Genomic DNA, 16,067 nt, shown 5'->3' on the forward strand with positions numbered 1-16,067 from the left:
TACACTTGCTGCTACTCACTAGCCCCAAACTAGACAGAGGTCTCTTAACTTCCGTGGCTTTTACAGCGTGCACAAACGTGTGCAGGCCATCTTCCTGAGCACTGGATACTAGTCAGCCCTCCTACGATTGCCTCTCAGACACCTACTGACCAGATGTCCCCAAGTCCCTGATTATCCAGCACCTAACACTTAAAGTTAACTCTCTAGGACCCATGAGTCCAAGTCACTCTTTCAAAAACAATTACTACTCATGTGTGTATGCGTGTGCATATTGTAGAGGGTGGAGGACAGCATTGGGAAGCCTGCTGCTGCTAAGTCCTTCCAGATTTACCCAGGTTCCAGGGTCTGAACTGGGTTGTTAGGCCTGCACAAGTACCTACCCACTGGAACATCCTGCCAGCCTCCAAATCACTCCAGATATAAATAAGCACCAGTTCCCACAGTGTTTCCTGAAGCATGACTGGCATCCATCACTTAGATACAACCCCTGACAGCGGTGTGATAACCAAGGCACTTACCAGCATCCATCCCACCTGACACATGTCTAAAATATACTGTACTCAAGAGTCTCCCCAGGACACCAGCAGTGTCTCTTATGTTGGGTGACGTTTTTTCTTTGTCATTATACTGGGCCAGTAGCACCTTAAGAATAAGAACCAGGTCTTCTTTAAAATATATATTTAAATTGACATTAAAAAAAAAAAACAAACAAAAAACTAAAGCTATATTCACAGAGACCAGGAAAGAAGAAAGAATATCTGTCAGCTCACTATGCTAACATGAAGATTGTAAAGTAAATTTTCTTTATCTTTTTTTTTGTATTTTATGAGTTACAATCATAGACTACATTTATATAAACCATTATATGCATCTTGTCTTTTATCACTATGTTGTTTATATACTTTCTTAATAGATACATAGCTATTAATGAGTGGACTGACCATGATTTACTTAGCCATTTATTTTTCTTTACTAGAAAAAATGTTCCCTTACATATTTCCTTGGGTAACGGTGCATATTTTCAATCATTTTATATAAGTTCAGCCCGTTTGCCATGTGACTGCATCAGAGTATGAGCAGACCCCTTGATTTCCACAGAAGCACACTGCCCATGTTCTTAGTTGCATCTGCACATCTTTAGCCGCAGCAGTGGCTCCAGCAGCCCTGTGCATTGCTTCTTCTTGTGTTGTCACATCTCTTGGGTCCCTAGAAAAGAGAAAATTCCAGATTCCCAAAGACCTGCTGACCAACATCTCTTCCACAGTCCTAACCCATCTCTGTCATTACTGATCTTAGAGCCTGTGTGACTCCTCTCCCCTCACTGAAAGATTTCCTCTCCAGTGACAGTTTGCCCCTGTCCTGCCTTCTTTTCAACACATACCTCAGGCACATTATGTATTTCAATTTTACCTAAAGTTAATTTTACTGGGCAGGGATCCTACACAAGAGAATCACTCTGCGCCCAAGCCTGGGTGCCCAGTGAGAACTAGGCCAACTAAGGTTACAGAGTCTTTTTAAAGGTTTTGGGTTTTTTGGTGACAACTCAGTCACTAAAGATGGTTGCTGACAAGACTAATGACATGAGTTTGATTTGCAAATTTCACATAAGTTGTCCTCTGTTTTCCACATGCATGACATGTCATACATACACTGCATGTTCATGCACATGCAGGCTATGTGCACACACATACACACACAAGAAACTAATATAAAAACATAACATTAGCCCGGCAGTGGGGGCACACGCCTTTAATCCCAGAACTTGGGAGGCAAAGGCAGGTGGATTTCTGAGTTCAAGGCCAGCCTGGTCTACAGAGTGAGTTCCAGGACAGCCAGGGTTAACACAGAGAAACCCTGTCTCAAAAACACAAAACAAAACAAAACAAAACAAACAAAAAACCCCTGTAACATTTCTAAAAGTCACTCTCTGAGTTTGTGTTCTTATTGTATTCTTTTTATCTAATCTTTTCACTTATCTCCCAATAGTCTACTGCAATGTGCTTCAACATACGAAGCAGTCAGTGAGTACTTAAGGATTCCCTGATAAAGGATAATATCTAAAAAATAGCATCTAGCCATTATTGGAATCTTACTAGTCTTTTCACAAACTAAACACAAAAGGTAAGAGGTACCGATGGCAAGACAACCTTTAGATCTGTTTCTCTTCCACTGCTGGAACATAAAGTCCCTCTGGGTAGTACCTCCTCCAGAGGAGACACCACATGCTTCAGGGAAGCCAGTTCAGACCAGGATGTTCTAAAGGGAGGTGAAACCTTCCACCCTGTCATGAATGTGCTTCATAATTCATAAAGTAAACAACTCAAAATCTTCAGGAAGTCACTGAAACTTATCAGAAGCTTACCAAAGCTTATATAAGTAGTAAGGATTGCTGCTGAGATACTCTCAGACTAACCCAACCATCTAGAAGAGGCAGAAACTAGCCTGGAAGAGACATTCTCCTGGAAGAGACATTCTCCAGCCTGTCAGGCTGCCTGCAGACTATGTACTGCCTGTCAGGTTTGCAGCTTCCACAAGCCATCACGCATGCTGGGCAGGGGGTGTGGTAGTGATGCAGCTCTCTTTGAGTCATTTCTGCTCCTGTGGGTAACCCCAGTAAAACTCACTGGTTCACCACGCTGTACTTGGTGGTATCTTACTTTGAGCCATCATCAGATTCCTATCTGGGGTGAGTAAACATTTGTTCATTTCCCCTGGAATGGTGTCACACAGCAAACACATGGTTTAAGAAAAGCTGTTTTTGTTGGCAAGCTGCATTTTCACATCGTCATTAAGTCACACAAACTCCCTTTCACAACAGTCAGCAGTGTGGAAGAAGGGAGGATGTGTGGTGCTTGTTTTGCTAAGTCACAGTCCTCAGATCAGTCATGTATATTAAGTGTAGTAAAGAACAAAGCTGAGTGTCACTTACACAGCTGTACAAGTTATCCATACAGCCGCGCTGCTGCGACAGCATGGCAGTGTTTTAGTCAAACATAGAATTCACAGTAGAAAAAATATATATGTAATTACAGTTTATAAATTTAAGTACCCCAAATATCACCCTATTCCTCTTTTCCAGCTTTTTATGTTGTGTGGCGGTGCATGTGTGCATGCATGTTGTGCCCATGTGTGTAGGTAGAAGCAGAAGTAATACTGGGTGTCTTCCTCTACTGTTCTCCATTGTATACCTGGGGTCTTGTTTCTGAGCAAGGCTGCTTACTGAATGGGATAGTTGCTATTTCAGGTAGGCTGGCTGGATCCTCCTGTCTCTGTCTTCTAGCAGTGGAGTTAGCAGGCACCATGCCCAGCTTTTATGTTGTTACTTTAGATCTGAACTCAGGTCCTCACTTTTATGTGGCAAATGCTCTTACATGTTGAGCCATCTTGCTAGGTCCACTTATAATTTCTTGTTTCAAAGAAATGGTTAGAAAAAAAGAAAAAAGAAAAGAGAAGAGAAGGGAAGGGAAGGGAAGGGAAGGGAAGGGGAGGGAGGGAGGGAGGGAGGGAGGAAGGGAGGGAGGAAGAAAGGAAGGAAGGAAGGGAGGAAGGAAGGAAGGATGGATACAACATACACACACAAAAAGCAACCAAACAAAAAACACCAATGAAGACAAAACATAATACATGTGCTCTCTAGGCTGCAACATGTATGTTAATCTAACCTATATCTATATGTTAATCTAACCTATATCTTGGGGCACAAAAACACTGTTAAGATGTCAGCTGTGGAGTTTAATCTTGGTGAGATTTGGGGCACAGAGCCATAGTTGAATGGGTTCTCCTTCTCTGAAATGCTCGGGGCCAGAGACATCCAGATTTCAGATTTGAGAATATCTTTATATCCATAATGGGTCATTTGGGGGTGAACACAAGATTCCCTTTCATTCCTTATGTGCCATTTACACACAGCTGAAGGATGCTTCTTCCTACAGTGTCTCTGGGGGCAGCTGTATACTAAGGCATCAGTTGCAGGGAAAGCTCTGGGTTTTCTACAAACTGATCTGGATTTTGAAGCACTTCACATTTTCAGTTTTAAGATTAGTCACAGTAAGTTTGTCTTGCCTATTTTAAACAGATGAATAAGTCAAATAATTGCAGTAACTCTACCGTACATTTTGGGAGAGTTACAGCTCCTAATTAACACACCGAGAGATGGTTAGGATCATGTAATCTATTCTGTTTACCTTTAAAATTGAAGAAGACAATTTAAGACTTCTTTTCCATATACTGATTTTTATTATGGTTGAAACATGTTGAGTCTAAATATAATTTAGTAATGAATCACTACTCACCAGTTAGGTCCTGGGCTGGAAAAATGGCTCAGTAGTTAAGTGCACACAGCCTACTCATGAGGCTGGAGTTAAGAGCCCAGTTCCCTCATACCAAGCCAGGTGTCTCATAAGCACCTGCACCTTCAGCCCTGCAGACTAACATCCTCTTTTGATCTCTGTGTATACAGAGGCACTCATGCCCATGTACAAACATCTGTGTACACACTCACATAGACATATACAGTAACACACGCATACAAACAAACAAACAAACAAATAAATAAAGACAAGTCTTTTTAAAAAGAGATACCCAGAACCCTGAGATCTCTCATATACTGAGCCACCAACCAGACAGCATACTCTGGCTGGTATGAGGCCATGACACATATACAGCAGAGGACTGCCTGGTCTGGCCTCAGTGAGAGAAGATTCACCTAAACCTTGAGAGACTTGAAGCCCCAGGGAGTGGGGAGGCCTGGTGGGGTTGAGGAGTGGGGGGGGGGGGGCATCCTCTTAGAGACAAGGGGGGGCGATGAGGAGGGATGAATGGATCGAGAAGCTGCTGGAGGGCGGACTGAGAGGGGAATAATGACTGAACTATAAAAAAGATTAAATATAAATATTAAAATAATAAATAAATAAATAAACAAACAAACACATGTAGTTGACCTCTACCTGGCATAAAGACACCAATAATCCTCTGGTGTTTTCAAGACTAGATGTCTTTAACACTACATGCACTGCCTTTTAACTCCTGGATAAACTGACAGGTGAGATGGAATGAGCATAAGGGTTTGACTGACACCCTGCCTGCTGTCAGAGGTTATCAGAGGCTTTCAGTCAGGCGCTAAAACTCCCCACCTCCCAGAGAGTGTGTGTGTGGGCAGAGTGAGGTCCTTGGTAGAAGTCACTGAAAATCTGGGGAAAGCTGAGGACACTGCCTGCCAAGTGCACACTGCCTGCAAACAATTTTACCACTAGCTTCAGTGGCACTCAGGAGTTTCCTGCGTCTATCTACAGCTGATGCATCAAAGCTCCTGCTGCAGAGACTTGGAAAAAAAAAAAAACCTCCCCTCATCAAATGCACAGGCTAATAAAGTTACTATAATTAAAAGGAAACACAACTCCTCACTTCCTGGAAGCCAAAGCAAATAGAAGACATGAGTTACATAATTCCCAGTGGTAGATGGAAGATGCATGCCAGATCGCAAGGTAGGAAGGACGCCTTCTGAAACTAAATTCTCAGAGCCTGTCATGTGAACGCTGATGGAATCGAAACAGTAAGAGATGACGTGCTAGGACTTTATAGAAAACGCAGGAACCTTTTTATTACAAAATATCTTTTATGGATAAAACAAATACCTGCACGTCATAACAGAGGGCCACAGATCCTATGGGGCATACACAAGATCCACCAACAGGTAACAATCAACCCCTCAGGACTACCCCAAATCAATGTCCTGCCTCACAACTACAAACAACAGAGGACCTAGACAGACAGTCTCTCTTTCCAGGGGGGACTCTTTTGGTACCCACCTTCTCTCTACCCATGCTAACTCCCTAAAGTTGCTGAGAACCGAGTGAGCTGAACTACACAGTGCTTTTAGAACAGCATCCACGGCCAGGCACACAGATGGCACACATGGGAAGGACCACATGGGAAAGCATGAGGCTTTCAGGCTCACATGTGCAACCCCTGTTATTCTGCAGTTTAACTTATCATAGCCTAGTGCACAGCCAGTGTGCACTCCTCAAAGAGTGGGCTAGTATTCTGCTTCAAATGAAAAGCCCTTAACAATAAGGGTAATTTAAAAAACCCAAATTTCAGTTAATGGAGACATTTATCAGGGTCACCAGAATCTCTTCAGCTAGTCTACATTTCTCTTCAATTCATCCTTTACTTACCTCTTGTTCTCAGTGAGCAAAACTTTAAAACTAGGAAACAGGAAGATTTTAAAGATAACTATTTGATTAGAACTTACTTCTCTACACATAAGTTACCAGATATTTAATATTTTTAGTCCATCTTGAATTCACTTAATATTATCTTTCTCCAGAATTCAGTTCTAAAGTCAAGCTAGCAACAACTATACAGTCATATTCCCTTTGATCCCTTAGGCTACAAAGAGTGTTTCTTCCCTAAGACCCAACAATGTGTGTTTGAGTTCTGCCAGACGGCTGTGTCTTCAGCTCAGAACACTCTGGGGAGGTTACATTCACATTTAGAGAAGGAAGCTGCTCAAACCATGTAGAACATTCTGGAAGAGAGAGGCCTGCCATCCAGCATGCTGGGACACATATGCACCCATCAGCATGAAGAGGCTGAGTGGAGCTCACCTGCACTCTACATTTCCTCACAAGAGATAACATCTCCCTTAAAGATTCTTACCAAGTCTGGTGCCATGCAACAGTAACACTGCATATAGTTAATTCTCTAATGTGGCAAATGATATTTATATATGCACATATGTGTGTGAGAGCCAAAGGGCAAATGTTTATCATTCCACAGAGGCCATCCACCTGTTTTTGAGGCAGGTTCTCTCTTTGGCCTGCAACTCTCTAAGGCTAGGCTGGTAATTCTGTATCCCCAGTGTTTGGGCTGCAAATGAATGTACCTGGTTGTTCTAATGGCTTCTGGGAATGAACTCTGGTCTATCTCCTCAGCTGATAATGTACCAGATTATTTTGAGAGGTCTGCACGCTAAGTCCTAGGAGGTGTTTTTGTGTGTTTTAAAAGTTTGTTATCTCACCAAGTCAGCAGAACTCAAATTTTATCTGATCCCTTAACCCTTTCTTCAGTCTATTCAGGAGGAGAGGAAGCCATGAAACAGGAGTGATCCTGTCCCAGCTGCCTACTGAGCATCCCACCCTGGGGTGCTCTGTCTTTCTGCCTTCTGTAGAAAAGTGAGGTTAGGATCTGCTCAGCCAGTAACTGCTTTTCTGGGAGAAACAACTGTAGTGGGCTACAGAAATGCAGCAATGTGACCCATGATTCCACAACAGTGGGAAAGGAAGAACGCATTTAAAGACCTGTGGCGGAGATAAAATGTTCCTGTGTGGCATCTGCAACAGCTCTCAACTGCATTTTGTCAGCCACAGTGTTCACAAGGCAGCTCACCACGGGGTCAAGCCCTGGGACATTAGCAACATGGACTTTAGAGCTGGTATTTGAATATAAACTAGGAAGTCACTTATGAGTCTGCAAATGACTTTATACAAGTTGCTCTCTTTAATAAAAAGAGAAAGGGAGAAAGTGTCTGAATTCTTTTATAAACTAGTATCTTGGGAAGGTGCACTGGAAAGACTCCAAATTCACCTTAATGCTAAAGAAAAAGCAAAAACAAAAATAAAAAGCAAACAAACAAAATAGCTTTTACCATACTGTGGGAGAAGCCTTCTACTTTAGTCTAAAATAATTCTTTTTTTAATGGTGTACTCACAGACATGGTATAAAGCTATAATGTTTTTATGTAAATATCAATAATAAAGAATAAGACAACAAAGTATCAGATCAATAATATAAAATTAGTCTTCTGTAATGTTTCAGCAATAAATTCTCTTCTTGTATTCTCGGGAAACTGGCTTTTTGAGACAGTATTAAGAATAATTTAAACTCTACAATGTCCACTGTAGAATTCACTTACGTAGTAGGCAGTGAGTGAAAATCTATTCTGTGTCAAACAGCAGTCTCGGTAGTTTGCAATCAGAACGTTTCCAGGCCACTGTGCTTCATATTGAACTGAGAGTCTCCAGGAACTCTGTGCTCACATGTAACTGTGGATTTCCAACAGCTTCTGAGACCTATCTAAAGCTTCACATGATCCCTCCTTTTACTTATCTTTGATCATCTATTTAGCCACGAGTGTCTGTGGTTTGGGCTGAGTCTGTGGAAGGAAGAAAGAAGTGCACACAAACATTCTTGACCATTCCTTAGGCTTTTCCCACTTTCATGTTAAAAAGATCAAAAGAACAAAACTGGAGCTCCCGGGCTCTTGGAGGCATCAGTCAGAAGCAGGATCCCACCTGTGGGTGACAAGGACAGATATAAAGAAAACTGTGAGCCAGGCAGTGGTGGTGCACGCCTTTAATCCCAGCACTTGGGAGGCAGAGACAGGCGGATTTCTGAGTTCGAGGCCAGCCTGGTCTACAGAGTGAGTTCCAGGACAGCCGGGATTACACAGAAAAACAAAAACAAGAAAACTGTGTTTCCAGGCCTATTAAGACCACAGTTCCTTTCAAGTCCTGGTGACTCAGAACCCAGGATCAGCTCACAGTGGCCAGGTCCAGTGGGTCTTGTGTCCTTTCAATTCCTCTCAGTGTATCCCACCACAAGCACAGAAACTTGTCTCAGGTCAGAAGCCAGTTTTAAAGTCAGTTGCCAACTGCCAGCCTTCCTCAGCCTGTCTTCCCGTCTCAGTAATCCTCAGAAGAATGAGCAGCCACAACCGGCAGCCTCTGGAAATAATTCTGAAAAGGAACAGGCAACAAAAGAGAAAACTGAAGAGAGAGAGAGAGAGAGAGAGAGAGAGAGAGAGATAGATAGATGTTGGAAGAGTTTGATAATGACCGCTCACTAGATAAAGGAAAGTCTGGAAATGTCTATTTGACAAGGGAGAAGCAAAGCAAGTTTATGCTGGCTCTGAAGGTGTTATTTAGAACATGGTTGGAGAAGGCAGGGATGGAACATGAGCTGTGAAGAAGATATACAGTACCACCTGCAGCACCCTATTTCCACAATGCTACCAGAGTTTATCCAATTTTAGAATACATGCCCCTTGGAACACTCCACAGAGAGCTTCAAAAACTCTGCAAGTTTGATGAGCAGAGAACAGCTATTTATAGCACCCAGCTGGCAAACACTCTCTCTTACTATCATTCAGAGAGTCTCCCAGAGACATTAAGCTGTAGAACCTGCTTCTTGGGCCAAACAGAGAGTTGAAGATTGCAGATAGTCTCTACACACTCCATCTTCCAGGAGAACCACGCTGCATGGCACCCTGAACTATGATTCCCACTGGCAATGACTGAGGACCAGATGAACAATAAGGTACAGTACTTCTGGAGTGTTCTCTACCATAAGTACCTAGTGGGGATGCCTCTTTTTGAGACATGCATGCACTAGAAGACATATAGAAGGAGATCACGGATTGCATACACCCTCCTTAACTTTGTGGCAGAGGGAGGCAGGGACCTCATTTCAAGATTGTTAAAACACACAACTCTACCCAGAGGCTAACATTAGCAGAAGTACTAGAACACCCCTGGATCACAGCTAATTCCTCCAAACCTCCAACTGGCCACAAAAACAAAGAGCCAACTAGCAAATCATCTTAGGGAATCCTGAGCCGTGGGCACTGTGCAACTGTGAGACCCACTGAGACCACCCAGACCATCGTCACTGCCCCCAGGGTGCCTTGCTAAGCAGGTAATACTAGGCCTTGTATCTAGGAAGCCCCAAGTGAGCACAACCCCCAAGAACCACGCTGCTTTTCTTGATTTAGTAATCTGGAGAGAAGGTTCCACTGCAGCTGTCCCCATGGTCTATGTCCCAAAGGGTTCTTGTGGGGGTCTCAGTGTGGGAAAGTTATGACCCTATCTGATATCCCAGTGAGCACCTGTGTTATAGCCTTCAAGTGCCTGAGTGTGTGTGTAGCTTACTGGGTCACCAGGCTTGGGAAATCTGCTGGAATGAGTATGTATCTTCTTTTAAATGCTAAAGTAAAGATTTGTACAGACTTCCTTTTACTTATGTGGCATCCCCTTCATGGCCCTCTTGTTTTCAGCCTTCTGAAGCCTGTGTGGGATCTAATCTCAACCACTGTAATTGGGCCTGTGCTCCACTTCTGTATTGGGACCTGACTCTGGTGTTTCTGGATGTTAAGGGCTGTTTCTTATGTGGGAGTTTTGGAGTTCTGTCAGGTGAGCAAACTTGTTAAATAAAAAAAGATATGTATAGCATCTTTAAAAAAAAAAAAAAAGACAAACCCAATTATTTGGCAGAACTAATAAAAACTGTTGGGAGATACAAAAGTGTTCTTTAAAACTGTAAAAGGCTTTTCCAATGTAATCTATCATTATTAGACAGACAGTGCTTGGTTATCCTGGTGACATCAATTATTTATGTGATTATTTTGAGTATCAGAAGTCCCCTACTGCAGGGCTGTAGCTCGTGCGTGGGCATGGATCCTTGTGTGGATCCTGTCGGACTGTGTTGTGGTTCCCATGTGTCTGCCATGGCTCAGGGAGACAGAAGCACAGGAATTTGACTGAGTTCACTCCACAAAGCACAGGGCAGATGCTGGGCTATGAGGAGCTGTGGTGTTCCACCTGGGTGTGGAGAAGTCTCAGCCTGAAGTCCCACGGGGGCAGAGCTCCTGAGTGGGGGTCTCCAGGCCAAAGTAGCTGACCAGGAGACCAGTGGTCTCTGTCTTTGGGCTCCCAGACGCTGCTGGGAGCCACGGAAGAGCTGAGACTCGAGGGCATACAGGCTGGACCAGCCACAGCTGAGAGAGGCGAGAGAGAGAAGCTCTGGTGGTGCCCGAAGGGTAGACTCTTGCGTACTGGGACTTGCTTGGCCAGGTCGGCTAGCTTGCTTGAGTTGGTGGCCTTCATGGCGGGAATGTAGAGAAGTCTTCTAGTGGGAGATTAAGCAGTGGCTGGGTACATAAAGGCCTTCTCCATGGTTCCCCAGGGCAGGGTCCCAAAGACACGAGGAAGTCCATGGTTTTAAAAGGTTTATTGTCATGGTGGAAAGTGGATGTGGTTGTAGCCCCCTTCCCCCTCCCAGCCCCACCCCCCCCTGTTTCTGAGGGCGGACCTGAGTTAAATAGGGAGGGAGGAGGGTCTGGGAAGGAATGCTTAATTGGCTATGCCCTCTGGCCTTTAGGTATATCATTAATATGGAGATCTCTTGAGGCTCTGAGGCCTGTAGTCATGCCCTCTATCTGTGCTAGGTGACACAAACCTCTCTTTGGGAGGGGCTGTAGGGGCACTGCCCTATGTGCTGAAAGGTGCAGATCAATGGAGGTCTTCGGCCAGGAGCCTGGAGTCTGGGAGTGTGGTGAAATGTATGCCTGTATGCCGTCCGTTGTAGGAATACCTGTTGGGTCTCCGGCCATCTCTAGCCAGTGCTCTACCAGAAACCAAGCTATCCTTTCACGGTCCCACACTCTACTATCTGAACTGCTACAACAGAGATTTAAAAAAAAAAAAAATCTGTAACATCTTTATGCTGCTCAGTATAGTCTTTAATTAAGATATCAATACCCTGTGCCAGTTCTGTTAACTCTAAGGGAATTATAACTTTGCTTACTACTAAACAGTGACTTAAGAAGATTTCAAGTTAGAGTCTCAATTTTGCTTTCATGACCTTCACCAATATAAGCTCTCTAAAATTCAGTCTATCAGATATAAAACATGGCAGATAAGGAAGTCACAGAGTTTGAATAAAGGAGAAGGCACCATTCAGCATGTGAGGAGAACTTAATATCCCTTCTTACGTTTTCCTAAGCTGTGTCTAAACTGTGGATCAGCTGTACACTCTCTTTACCAGACAAGAATTCTGTAGGGCTTACGGTTTTCTTTGTTTACTATATCCTCATGTATATTTTATGTAAAGAGAACTGAATTTCAGTATCTTTCTAATAGTCCCTTAACTTTCTGAATAACGTCACAAAGCCATACTGATTATCCACACTGGTCAATCACATTTAGAAGACCAGATCAAATACCCCGAAGTGACCCAACTTCTAAGTGTACTAGCATGCAAAGAAAAGAAGGACTTTCTCTAAGTGAAATCAGGACCTACAGGGCATGTGCAATGCACACAGGCTGAGCATGGACCTGGGGCAAGCTTCCACGCCTTTGTTAAGTTCATCACTGCACTGCAGCATTCTGCCTCTGGCAGACTCAGCAAAGCGGACAGTTTTCATTATCTCTTTGCATTGTTTATATAAAAGATACAAAAGATTTTCAGAAGTATGTATTACACTTCTCTAATATCATCACTTACCCAAGCAAAATACCATTATTTCCTTATAACACTTAATAAAAATGGCGATTAAAATGAACTATTTTGGCTGCTATCATCTGTAAAAATCTAAGCAAGTGTTTACAAATGTCAGCACTGCCTAAGGAGGCACGGTTCCCACAGGCAACCTCACACACAGGTGGTTGTTTACTAATCTCTGTGTTTTCTTCTTTGAGGCATTGTTCTAGGATTCTGCCCTAATAAATAAACCTTGTATGGTTAATTGCATCACTGCATTAACAATAAAAAAGCTGGCCGGCTTCCATTTTGACTGTAAAACTCTTCATTGAGGAGGATAATGAGCAGAGAAAGCCCACCACATAGAGAGGCGTGGGCCTGCCAGAAGAAAAGGCTGTAAACACAAGCTAAGCTCAAGCAACGTATATAACTAATCTATCTTAGATGCTCGACAACATTCAGTGGGAATGTGATTATTAAAGATTGTCTAGTCTTTCTTGATTAAACTTTCTGCACAATGCTTTTCACCTGGAAAATCTCCCCTAACTATGTTTTGTTGTTGTTGTTTTAAACATGTTTTAAAATAAGAGTAAGTTGATTTCAGAATTTATTCTTGCTGGGTATAGTGGCTTGGTGTATTATCAGCATCCGAATTAAAAACCAGCCTACACTACGTAATAAATTCCTTTCTTAAAATGTGGTTACACAGACACAGACGCACACACACACACACACACACAGACACACACATACACACACTCACACACATTTCTTTGCCTATTTAAAAAAAAAAAATAGTCAAAGGCTGCAGAGACTTTCAAGTGGTCCATGCTAGGGAAAGGGAGTCTTACAGATGAATCACTGATACAGCTGCAGCTGACCATGGAAAAGGAGTGGACAAAGGAGAGGCCAGGGAAGACACCGGCATACCCTGACATTCCCAGGAAAAGCAGGTAGACAGCCGGCTCACGCTCTCTAATCTAACTTGAGGTGAAACAGAAGCCATTGCCTCTTGTTAGATTTAATATTTTCAGGAATGTAACCTGGAAATATTTCATCATGAGGGCCCAAAGGCTAAGAAAAAGAAATAGTACTTGTGTGAGAGCCACCGCACATGTTTTAGGTATCACAAAGGTATTCAGACATTTAATTAGCTTAATTAATGCCTGGAAAAAAGTCAGTAAATGTGCCAAAATAATTGTGCTCTTACTAACAGTGGGATAACTTTTAGCTGAGCTATAAAACAGTATTATTCTTAGCAATTGCTAAGTTCTTAAGTAAAGCCATTACTTTAAAGTAAGTATATGCTGATCTTTAAGGAAAATTTAGAATATAAAATATAAAATTTGTAAAACCCAGGAAGAACCTAGGGACTAGGGGGAGACAATGGGGACATCTGACTGGAAAACTGAGGCTCAAAAACTGACTATATACACACAGCTCCTTGTTTGCAGTAAATATGGTACATAAAAAACGCATATCATCCACCCAACCACTCTGTACAGTGTCTAGTCTCTGTGATCACATGACTGTGGTTCTGTGAGGTCATGTGATTATGTGAGAGCAGCAACCCATGTTGCTATCAGCATCAAGAGGACCATTCCTATGTCCCTGGCAAGGAAAAGATTCAAGCCCAAAAGCCAAGCTTCTGCTGGATGCACACCACACTACCCTGAGGCAGAAATAATAAGACAAATCATAGATGAGAAGGGATTGCTTTTGTTTAAGAATATGAGGTTAAATCATCTGCCATGCAGAACTACTGGTATCATAAAAGCTTAGAGTGTGATCTGTGATCTGACACAAAGGTGCTCAACTGAGAATGGCTTTATTACCAGCATTAAAATCATCTTTCCATTGTACTGGCATTAATGAGGTAGGTGAACTATTCCATATACTAAAACACCCAACCAGGGCAATGTCCTTTGACTAAAATTGTTGCTTAATCTTTTTAAGGCTATTTCTACTTAATCAACTACTTTCAAATAAAGCAATTATGACAAGATTTAAGAATCTGGGAGTTGGAGGTGTTAAAGAGATGGTTCAGCAGCTAAAAGTACTTGCTATTCTTGCAGAGAATCCAACTCTGGTTCCTAACACCCATGTTGGGCAGCTTACAACCACCTGTAACTCTGGCTCCAGGCAACTGACTCCCTCTTCTAGTCTCCACAGCACCTGAACTAACAAACACACACGCATGTCACATGTGTACACACATGTGCACACACTAAAAACACGGTTTTTTTGTTTTTGTTTTTAAGAAACTGGGGGATTTGCCAAGGCACAGGAGCAGCTCAGCATGACAGGATTGACCAAGAATCTGAGAGGACCTGTGTAGCATCACCAAGACCAGGGGTCTTAGTGAAGAATCAGGGTATGGTGGGGGACTCCTATATAACCAATCTATTAACCTAACATGTAAAGTTTTTCCATCAGAAAAACTTGTGAATTAGAATGTACAACTTCATGTTTCAGTGTGAAAACCTGATACCCATAGTCCTCCATGCTCTCAACCATATAAAATGATCATCTAAATACTAACAGTTCTCATGAAACAGTAGAAACTGTCAGCCCTGAGACACATAACTCATGAGGGCAAAGGCTGCAGGAATAATTTAAGCCTCTTTTCCACAAACTCAACCAACAGTCCTTGTTTTGATGTATATTCTGGCTTTGTGGAAAATTTATGATTTTACTAGAAAATTTAGCAATGCAAAGGCATCACTGACTCACACTTACACGAAGAACAAAGTTCTGTGTAATAGTTCACTGCTCTGAAATGTACTTTATTTATATGACAGTAATGGTCATGCTAAAAATAACTTGAAATCCATCACGTAAGGACTTACTGTGCAGCCCTGTAAGCATCTGCCCTGTATATGTGGGGCAGTCCAGTTTGAACTCTATCATTACTAGAGAGAAAAAAAAATCCCTGCAGAGAGGTATGAACAGAAGATGTGTCTTCTATAAATGCTAGTAATATTTGTTACATTATCAATATACACCAATAAGGAGCAGATTACCGAATGCTTGCTATATTCCAGACACTATTCCAACTAAATTGAAGAGAACCCAGAATACACAGAACAACAGATGAATAAGACAGATAAATGTCCAGTGTTTCATCCTAATGAAACAAAGAACTGAGTGAAACAAGAGAGAGCCACGATGAGGTAGGGGGATTCCAGAAGGCCTGAATGAGGTGACATTTAAAGAAAGACTGAAGGTGAGGGAAATCACGCACCAATTCAAGAAAGGAACAATCCAAGATCAGATAAGAGCCAGAGGAGGTCCCCCTTGGACACACAGGGGAGAGGACGGTGGAGGAGAGACACTGTCCAAGAGTGCAGAGGTGAGTAAGCGGCAAAATGTCAGTAGGCCACAGTGACCGAAGGGCAGCTGAGCTGCTGGCTTTTACCGCAGAAGCCTTGGTGCAGTTGCTGTGCCCAGGCTGTATAGAGGAAGGTAGAGCAGGGAGACCTGCTGGTACGGAAGGTGCCCTGGCCCAGAATTCAGATGTATTCTGAAGACAGGACCAAAGGGCTGGGCTGGCAGAAGGTTGGAGTGGAAGGGAAGCAAGCTCAGCAAGCTTGGAGGAGCCCACTGACAAGTGCATGGACGACCCCGGGGTGATGCTCAGGGCATCACTGGGGAACCCACAGTAACCCCAAAGTCTGACCTAACTGGAAAGACAGAGCTACCATTAGCCAACTATACAAAGGGATTACAGGTCTCAGAGATGGGGATTTCAATTTGAGTTTTGTTACTTCTGAAGCATTACCAGACATGCCAATTAAGTATTGAGTAGG

The 16,067-nt window shown here is 42.8% G+C and overlaps 1 protein-coding gene and 1 pseudogene across 5 annotated transcripts in view; one reads left to right on the top strand and one right to left on the bottom strand.

Annotated features, from left to right (window-relative positions):
- LOC117706201 (ubiquitin-conjugating enzyme E2 E2) overlaps nucleotides 1–16,067 on the bottom strand; it is a 267,546-nt gene that overhangs the window by 218,090 nt on the left and 33,389 nt on the right. The gene's annotated exons all lie outside the window — the stretch shown is intronic.
- LOC143441786 (aurora kinase A-like) lies at nucleotides 8,305–9,605 on the top strand (annotated as a pseudogene).

This window comes from Arvicanthis niloticus, chromosome 3 (assembly GCF_011762505.2).
Source record: "Arvicanthis niloticus isolate mArvNil1 chromosome 3, mArvNil1.pat.X, whole genome shotgun sequence".
NCBI classification, from domain to species: Eukaryota; Metazoa; Chordata; class Mammalia; order Rodentia; family Muridae; genus Arvicanthis; species Arvicanthis niloticus.